Source organism: Musca autumnalis, unplaced genomic scaffold (genome assembly GCF_047663935.1).
Source record: "Musca autumnalis isolate F117 unplaced genomic scaffold, ASM4766393v1 scaffold_4, whole genome shotgun sequence".
In the NCBI taxonomy this organism is placed as follows: Eukaryota; Metazoa; Arthropoda; class Insecta; order Diptera; family Muscidae; genus Musca; species Musca autumnalis.
The window spans coordinates 89,308,950-89,319,379 of NW_027411977.1; the positions used below are offsets into that span (position 1 = coordinate 89,308,950).

The following is a 10,430-nucleotide window of genomic DNA, read 5'->3' on the forward strand; positions in this document are numbered from 1 at the left end:
ATGCGAGTGATGTTTTCGCTGGGACACCTTTTTAAATTGTTCCCACCCGCTATAAAACATAAGTAACTAGTGTCCATGATATTCTGTTAGCTACTTCCCTAATCATTGATGAGACCAACTAAACCGCCATGTTATCACTATCAACAATTCCCATAAAAAGGTCTAATTAGTTCATTTTGAATACAATATACAATTCATTTATTAATAGGAAATTCATTAAATCGTTTGTTTAAATCGATTACACTTTTAGTGTCTTATAAATAATTTTTTTTTATAAAAAAAAATATCTCAAATAATGATTAATTTAAAGATAATAGTCAAAGTCTATCATAAATTATATAATCTGCATGTTATACGACTACTTACACGAAGTGGTATGAAATTAGGTTAGGATGATGATTTAGGTTTTGATGAATTATTTGTAGGTTATGTTACCTTGGTTTACTGCCGATAGATCGAGCTCAATACATGCGGTGTTGTATAATTCTGCAAATATAAAAAAACAATTAACACCTATCCAAACCCTAACCTCTTTTCTCAATTTTGATGCAAATTCTTACATTGATTATACCTTTTATTCACGGAGTAAACCGTGCAATAAAAAGAATTTACTTTAATAAACTCTAACATGCAAGTTATATAGAAATTATTTACAAATAATTACATTTTTAAACATTTTAAGATTAATTAATTAATGAAACATTCACACAAGTGAAAATCACATTGTTTTAAGCAAAATTGTATGATCCGTTTCTTATGTTTTAATTATCAAGATAAAATAAATTTAGCGAAGGCTAAGTTAATTATTGGCAAAAATAGAATCACGTAAAAAAATTACAAAATTCACAATAATACTTATTAAAAGTTGTTTTTTTTTATAAATTATTGCTGGCTTTGTTTAGCCGACGGCAAATCATCAAAATCATCGAAAAGCTGTCATTATTTAGAAACTGTACATATCAGGAACAGCAGAGCTCATTAGAAATCACCATTAACACCATTAATATGTCTCACTCCCTCTTATGGGTATCCATTGGCAAATTACTGATGGGCGTTGGTTATGAAGATTCGCTATGCAAGCGAGACGGTAAGGAGAGCCTGGATGCTTCCACGTTGGATGATGCACTTGTCCAAAAAAGGGTAAACTTTTATACTATCGCTGAATTATTTGGCATTAATTAAGCCATAGAAAATACCAGTTTTTTTATAAAAATTCCTTTATAATTTTCACGGTACTTTTAAATTATTTAATGTTCGTTGCAAAAACAGTATTTTGGTTACTTAAATCGTTTATCAAGGCTTATGATTTAATTTCAAAGTTCTTTCAAAGTATATTTTATTTTTTCGTTGCTTATTATACTGTTCCACTAGAAAAATGTTTTAACTTGAGTGGTCAACGATCAGAATAGAAGAGATCGAAACAGAATTATTAAATTCCTCATTACCCTAGCAACATAGCAGGTTTTCTTGTCTTTCTTTTTATTAAATTTTGTAGCTTTGTCTTGTCGTGGTTAAACGATTTCTACCATTACATATTGTTTTTGGCGACTACATTTGCATACTAAAAAAAAATTGTCCACGGCTTGTAAAATAGAGCCACATGAAATGCCATACATTGTACTCGATAGTATAACAGTTGGCTCTTGTAATATTACAATCAAATATAACACTTAGATTCCTCCATGCATAGCTGAATGAAGAGAATATATTGGTTTGTTTTGAGAGTGATGAATGCACAACAATAGTATTTCTGGGTATGGAATATTCCATTAGTATGACAATGCAGATCTGTCCTACCTCTTTATGAATTTACTTAATCTGCTACAAACCTTCTTTGCAGTCTGAGTAGGAAGAAGACGAAAATAAGGAAAACAGATTAATGCTAAAATTTTACGTGGGACACGGCCACACCCTGAGATTAAGTTAGCTGGGCAACTATTTAAAATGGCTTCAGATCTTTAGCGTGATAAAGGCCAATGTATTTCCCACTTAACGTCTCAAGTTCGTAACAAGATGAGCCAACCTTTTTCCTAATTCGACACTTAGAGTACGGTGGTAATAATTTAGCATTAACTCCCTTTTTAAAATCTGATTGTTGGAACATTTTACGAAACACTTCTTGTCCAACTTTGTACTGTATATTTTTGCTTCGAGTGTTATAGCTTTTTGTTGCTTTCTCGTGAGCAATAACGAGATTCTCTTTGATTTTTTCGTGTACTAATTGAAGTTTTACATCGTTTGAAGTATAGTTGAATTGTCCCTCAGTCATACACCCTAATTTGTCCATTACAGCATAAGAGGATCCATGTAGCACCATATTGTATCCAAATGCACCGAAGTATGGTGAGCACTTTATTGCTTCATGAAAGTCACTTCGGAGTATACTGGCTATTTTAGATACATGCAAATCCCACTTGTCTTGTTTATCTTTTAATAAAATCCTCAATTTTATAATAAATTCTCTGTTGCTTCGCTCTGAGGCATTGGCTTGTGGGCTATACAAGGCCGTTTTAATATGTTTGACTCCATATGATTTCAAGAATTCGGACATTTGTGCTGAAACGAATTGGCATCCATTATCGGAATGTATAAACTGGGGTACCCCGAATTGGTGAAATACATTCTCCTCTAAGTATTTTATGATAGCAGCACTATTCGCTTTTTTCAAAGGTTTCAAAAATATATATTTTGTAAAATGATCGATGGCTACAAATACCATCGAATTTCCCAATTTGGTCCTAGGGTAAGGTCCTAACAAATCCATATAGATTCGTTGAAAAGGACGTTCGGTTAGGATTTGCTTACCCATAGGAGGTCTCAATATTTGGTTAGTGGGTTTAACAGATTTACAAATTTCACAGTTTGAAATAAAATTTTTAATATCTTTTGCCATATTTGGCCAGAAATATTTCTCCCTAATTCTGTGCAAATTTTTACTAAATCCTCCATGACAGGATGCAACATTATGGACTCGTTCAATCAAATCGGCTCTTAGTTCCAAAGGAAGCCACAATTTCCACAATAAATCTTCGTCCTCGAATACACCTTTTCTAAACTTAACTCGTTGATAAATATAACCTTCGGAAACAATCGTGTCTGGAAAATTTTCGGGTTCGGATTCGAAAACTGATATAAGCTTCAAATATTCTGTTGATTTGAAATATTCCGACGCCAGATCTATTTCTATAGGTACTGATTCATCAGGTATACCAACTTCGTCTACATCTAACCTAGATAAGGCATCCGGAACAATATTAGTGGATCCTTTTCGAAACTCTATCTCAAAATCAAAGCTTTGTAACAGCAAACTCCATCTACCAAGTCGACCTGAGAGATCTTTCTGCGACATAAGCCAGCGCAAACTATGATGGTCAGTAACAATCTTGAATGGCAGTCCTTCAACATACGGTCGGAATCGTTTTAAGCATACTATCGCGGCCAAACATTCTAACTCCGTGACAGTATAATTTTTTTGACACTTGTTCAATTTTTGGGAAACATACGCAATCGGATGTTCCTTATCGTCATCACCATGTTGTGTTAAGACTCCTCCTACAGCTACTCTAGAAGCATCGCATTGTATCGTGAACATTTTGTCAAAATTGGGTTGAACTAGTACAGGGGCTGTCGTTAAAGCATATTTTAATTTTTCAAAGGAAAGTTTTGCTTCGTCAGTCAATGCGAATTGCTTAGTCTTTTTCAGACAATCGGTCAGTGGGGCAGCTAAATCAGCATAGTTGGCTATAAATTGCCTGTACCAACCAGTCATACCAATATATCGTCTGATCTGACGTGGAGATTTTGGTATTGGAAATTTGGCAACAGCCTCAACTTTACTTGGATCTGTACGCAAACAACCCTGACCAACAATATACCCTAAGTATTTGATTTCTTTCTGACAAAAACGACTTTTCTCGACGTTGATAGTTAAATTGGCATTAGACAAGCATTTTGCGACCTCTTCCAACATCTCAAGGTGACTTTTGAAATCCGATGTGCACACCAACAAATCATCTAAATAGATGAACACGTTTTCTCTGAGTCGACTGGGGATAACTTTATCCATCAGTCTACTCATTCTTTGAGCCGCGTTGCAGAGTCCGAACGGCATTACTGTAAAATGATACAATGGCCGTCCAGGCACTGCAAAGGCTGTTTTCTCTTTGGATACATCATCTAAAGGTATTTGCCAATATGCATCTTTTAGGTCAATACCTGATATAAAATGAGTATCCTGTAATCGGCTCAGAAGTCCATTGATATGTGGGAGAGGGTACGCATCTTTTTTTGTTAGGGAATTTAGTTTCCTAGAGTCGAGACAAAGTCTTATTTTTCCAGGTTTTCTGACCAAAACTATCGGGCTACAATACGGACTATTGCTCTCTTCTATTACTCCTAATGACAACATTCGGTCCAACTCTTTATATGCCTCTTCTTGTCGAGGTGGTGAAAGAGGATAATGTTTAATTTTAAAAGGTTCTGAATCTGCCGTATCAATGTTATGAATTTCCATCGAAGTTCGACCAAGACCGAGTTTTTGAAAAGATGGAAACAGTTCAACGACACGTTTCAAATCATATAATTGGAAATCGGTTAAAGTATGCATGTTTTCAGTAGAAGTCATAAAAGCTTCGCTATCTAAAGATACTTCGGACACAAAAATCTCTGGAGCTATATTAAAACGTTTCCAAAAATTAACACCCAGGTAAACTGGTTGTCGCAAAGAAGGAGATAAGTAAAATACGATATTTTTAGTGGTGTTTTTGAAAGTAACAGGAATTTCTACAAAACCAATAACCCGTTGTGAACCTCCATCTGCTGTCTTCAGGGAGCTAAATATTGGTGTAAACTCAAGTTTTAAGTTTTCTAAGAGGTCTTGACATCCTTTACCCAAAACACTTATTGATGCCCCTGAATCCAACAATCCGAAAAGCTCTACTTCACCCAAATTAATCTTGGCATACGGCCTTGAGTCTTGGTTCTCATTTATGCAAGTGGATGCTACTAATTTATTAAAAGCTTTTCGTTTCTGAAATCGTTCACGACATTTTATTATTTTTTTAGACAGTGGTTTTTTATTAAAAATCCGATTTCTTATTTCTTCGTACCTTAGCTTTCTCTCATGCAACGATAATTGAGAATCTATTTGATTAGCTGTATGTTTACAGTCTTGCGAATTGTTTGTTTTTGTGTCAGTGTGACAATTTGTTGCTGATGTTGTTGCCTTTAAGTCTATATCGATAGAGGGATACAGAGTTGGGAACGAGGTACCCTCATTTACTCGTTCACTTTTCTGTTTTCCTGATGTCTCTTTGGACACAGCGGAGTCGTTACATTTTTCTCTCCACATCTATAACAAAAGAGAGTTCTTACATTGGATGGACATTCATAATAAGAATGACCCATCTGGTCGCAATTCCAGCATTTAAATCGAGAGGTATCCATCTCTTTTTTTCCAAAACTGGAATTTTTATGAAACTTAAATGCTTCTACGTCACAATCATTATCATCACCAGTTTCAGATTCAGTGGAGTTTTCTATTTCAGATACAAATTTGCGATTTTTATGCTGATATTGCCGTTTTACATATCTCTCTGCTTTCCTCCCTGCATCTCTCAAACTATCCAGATCAAGTGAATCATCCATAAATAATAAAGCCCCTATTGACTCTTTCACATTATTTTTAATCAAATCTATCATTTTCATATCACTCATAGGTTGAGATAAACGAGAATTCATGGTAATTACCTCGGTAAAGAAATCGTCAAATGACTCTTTTGGTAATTGTCTTCTCTCTATGATTTTAACAATTTTATCGCATTCATTTTCTGCTCTACCGAATTGTTTCCTCATGGCTCTCTTTAAATCATGCAATGAGGTATTTGGAACTTGCCTCAAATAGGCCCAAAACCATGTTTCAGCCTTTCCTTTTAGTAAAATGTGAAAACTGCCTATTAGAGTTTCGTCCGAACATTTGCTACGTTTGGCTAAGGTATCTACCTTGAATAGAAAGTCTGACACATCTTCAGTTCCATCATATGAAATGTTCCATTTATCAACTTTGATAGAAATATTTGGTGAAGGTGCACCTGAACGAGAAGTGTTTAAACTTTCGTTTAATGAAGGATCATTATTAGACATAGTTTCTCTACTTTGAAGGTTTATATTTTCATTACCTGCAGACTGATTCCTATTTGCGTTTAAACTTTCGGTTAAAAGTTGTCGTAAAGCAGTAAACTCAGTCACGAAAACAGTTTCCAAACGAGCAGTTAAGTCTGCTACCCCGTTTGTGGAAGGTGCATTAATCGATTGCTGGGAAGTCCCCGGTAGATTATTTTGTTCCGACATATCCGAATAATTTATACGATTTTGCTGATATAATATAGCTCTAGATCTAGTCCGAATAGGACTTATATTAAAACGAGGTCTATTAGTAGCCTGAACTACTGAATCTTCGTCAAAAGTATATTCTAATGCAGTATTTCTACTATGTGGATCTTCGCTATCTGACAAACTAACTACTTTTCTTTTCCTTGGCATTACTCAAACTGAGTCTGAAAATTTAAATGCGAGCTTTACTCGTATCAATCTATAAATTTTCATGTATATGGAATTGTTTATAGTGAATTAAAACAAAAACGGATAGTATGGTCTAAATTACAATCTGTGTTCCAAAAATCCCCTCATTTGTAAATTTTATATGCAATTCATGTCGCTATAATACTCCAGATTTCCAATCCAGTATATATATGACTTACATAAATTGCAAATAAAAACTATTGCAACTAATGGTTTAAGGCTATGCAAAAAAAAATGTCACGTAAGAATTGCTATAAAGAAATCAACAGTTTTAAATATGATGTTCTAGACTCATTCTATACATAGACACTTAGGTATATGTGCAAAAGAAATAGACCTACAACAACAATATGTTCTTATTCATAAAAAAAAACATATGACCTGAAGTAAGTAACAATGAAAGATATAAAAACGAACGCACTGCGTTAAATCCAATACTAATAATCACGAGGATTCGTTTTTATGAATAAATAAAATACGACATTAACAAATTATTAAAACTTGCCAATCTCGTTGGGCGCCATTCTCTTTTTGTAACAGTCTGTTTGAATAATTGTTAATTTTTTTGCATTTTCCACTACGGTTTGGAGTGCTTGAGTGGTATTGAAACGGGCTGAGCTCGCCGGATTGGGGGAGGTTCTTTCCAAACCAGTAATGTTAAACTGTTCAAAGAGAAAAAAAAAATTAACCACTTCAAGACTTGTTACTAGTACCTGACATATTATAATTTTTGAATCACAGACTGTAAGAGTATGCGAGTGATGTTTTCGCTGGGACACCTTTTTAAATTGTTCCCACCCGCTATAAAACATAAGTAACTAGTGTCCATGATATTCTGTTAGCTACTTCCCTAATCATTGATGAGACCAACTAAACCGCCATGTTATCACTATCAACAATTCCCATAAAAAGGTCTAATTAGTTCATTTTGAATACAATATACAATTCATTTATTAATAGGAAATTCATTAAATCGTTTGTTTAAATCGATTACACTTTTAGTGTCTTATAAATAATTTTTTTTTATAAAAAAAAATATCTCAAATAATGATTAATTTAAAGATAATAGTCAAAGTCTATCATAAATTATATAATCTGCATGTTATACGACTACTTACACGAAGTGGTATGAAATTAGGTTAGGATGATGATTTAGGTTTTGATGAATTATTTGTAGGTTATGTTACCTTGGTTTACTGCCGATGGATCGAGCTCAATACATGCGGTGTTGTATAATTCTGCAAATATAAAAAAACAATTAACACCTATCCAAACCCTAACCTCTTTTCTCAATTTTGATGCAAATTCTTACATTGATTATACCTTTTATTCACGGAGTAAACCGTGCAATAAAAAGAATTTACTTTAATAAACTCTAACATGCAAGTTATATAGAAATTATTTACAAATAATTACATTTTTAAACATTTTAAGATTAATTAATTAATGAAACATTCACACAAGTGAAAATCACATTGTTTTAAGCAAAATTGTATGATCCGTTTCTTATGTTTTAATTATCAAGATAAAATAAATTTAGCGAAGGCTAAGTTAATTATTGGCAAAAATAGAATCACGTAAAAAAATTACAAAATTCACAATAATACTTATTAAAAGTTGTTTTTTTTTATAAATTATTGCTGGCTTTGTTTAGCCGACGGCAAATCATCAAAATCATCGAAAAGCTGTCATTATTTAGAAACTGTACATATCAGGAACAGCAGAGCTCATTAGAAATCACCATTAACACCATTAATATGTCTCACTCCCTCTTATGGGTATCCATTGGCAAATTACTGATGGGCGTTGGTTATGAAGATTCGCTATGCAAGCGAGACGGTAAGGAGAGCCTGGATGCTTCCACGTTGGATGATGCACTTGTCCAAAAAAGGGTAAACTTTTATACTATCGCTGAATTATTTGGCATTAATTAAGCCATAGAAAATACCAGTTTTTTTATAAAAATTCCTTTATAATTTTCACGGTACTTTTAAATTATTTAATGTTCGTTGCAAAAACAGTATTTTGGTTACTTAAATCGTTTATCAAGGCTTATGATTTAATTTCAAAGTTCTTTCAAAGTATATTTTATTTTTTCGTTGCTTATTATACTGTTCCACTAGAAAAATGTTTTAACTTGAGTGGTCAACGATCAGAATAGAAGAGATCGAAACAGAATTATTAAATTCCTCATTACCCTAGCAACATAGCAGGTTTTCTTGTCTTTCTTTTTATTAAATTTTGTAGCTTTGTCTTGTCGTGGTTAAACGATTTCTACCATTACATATTGTTTTTGGCGACTACATTTGCATACTAAAAAAAAATTGTCCACGGCTTGTAAAATAGAGCCACATGAAATGCCATACATTGTACTCGATAGTATAACAGTTGGCTCTTGTAATATTACAATCAAATATAACACTTAGATTCCTCCATGCATAGCTGAATGAAGAGAATATATTGGTTTGTTTTGAGAGTGATGAATGCACAACAATAGTATTTCTGGGTATGGAATATTCCATTAGTATGACAATGCAGATCTGTCCTACCTCTTTATGAATTTACTTAATCTGCTACAATTTCCACACTATGTTTTGCTTTTGTTTTATAACTTTTTTGTGTTTGTTGATTTTTTTGGGAAATTCTTTTTTCTTTTATTTTTCACTGAACCGACTGTTGTTATTGTGCGTTTTCATCAGCACCTGCCATGTGTTTGGCTTCACGTTTTCACTCGCAATGAAATGGTGAAAAAGTTTCATTTCAACGAAAACATATCTCTTTCGGATTTTGTTGCAGCATTAAAATACACTTTTCCTCCAATATTGCGGCTCTCTGGGTTTCTCTTGTGTGTGCTAGGGTTCTCTTGACGCTCTTATGTTCTCTGTTTTGGCCCCCCAATTAGACTCCCACCCCCATTATGGGGTGCAAACCGGGGGGTTTCTTATATTGTTTGGCATTCGGCATTCGCTTTTGAGCAGGCCAGACCATACAAAACAAACAACTAAACAACTTGCACAATTGTGTGCGTGTGAGTGTTTCTGTGGTTATTGTTAGTGCTATTTGAAATACATTTTAGTGACAATTCCGTGTTCTATGCACAATAGAATAGAACTGATTTAGTTGGAACAATCATGGATGGGGTTGCCAATGTCACAGTGAATTGGTTTGTTCCTTGGAGAAGATAATTACTTTTATAACACTATCTTACAAATTAAACCAGTAACGAAAGGATCAAAGTCGGGCGGGGCCGACTATATGATACCCTACACCACCACGACTTCAATATAAGTTTTTCTACTCCAAATTGCGTCACACATTTATATGGGCGCTATTTCCAAATCTTAACCGATTTCAATATAATTCGGCAAACTTTTTTCTAGTGCAAAATACATTTATATATTCCAAATTTCTTCAAAATTGGACACACGTTGTGGGATTGGTGCATCAAATACCTCAAATCGGGCGAAAATATATATGGGGCCTATAACCAAATCTGAACCGACTTTTATAAAAATAACACTGTGCTACAGTGAAAATTTGCAGGGGTTCTAATGCATAAATTCGGTTTTGTGGGAGTCCACAGAAGACGAAAATACCTTTGGTTTCTTTGTGTTACTTCGGTTTTTTATTTTATAACGGTAAATGTAGTGAAAAGTGGGCTTTCTTGGATTTTCAACTTTAAACGGACATTACTTCTTTTTTCCACAACCGATATGCACACACTGTTTTTCATTATAAAGGGGAGAGTAATGCCTTTCGAACAAGCCATAGATTTTTAAAATTGGTTAACAAATGGCTAATTAATAGTGGTTTAAGTGTGACAAGACGCATTAAAAAACAGTAAAATGTTT

At 33.8% G+C, this 10,430-nt stretch overlaps 1 protein-coding gene across 15 annotated transcripts in view; it reads right to left on the bottom strand.

The window, feature by feature from the left end:
• Nucleotides 1-9,324, bottom strand: part of LOC141403990 (carbohydrate sulfotransferase 11) — a 110,449-nt gene extending 101,125 nt beyond the window's left edge. For 4 of the 15 annotated variants that reach the window (XM_073987151.1, XM_073987142.1, XM_073987147.1 and 1 more), the window contains exon 1: nt 9,129-9,324. The gene's annotated coding sequence lies outside the window, so the exon portion shown is untranslated. The other 11 variants (XM_073987157.1, XM_073987150.1, XM_073987141.1 and 8 more) reach the window with 6 other exon arrangements.
• Nucleotides 9,325-10,430: the final 1,106 nt, after the last annotated feature.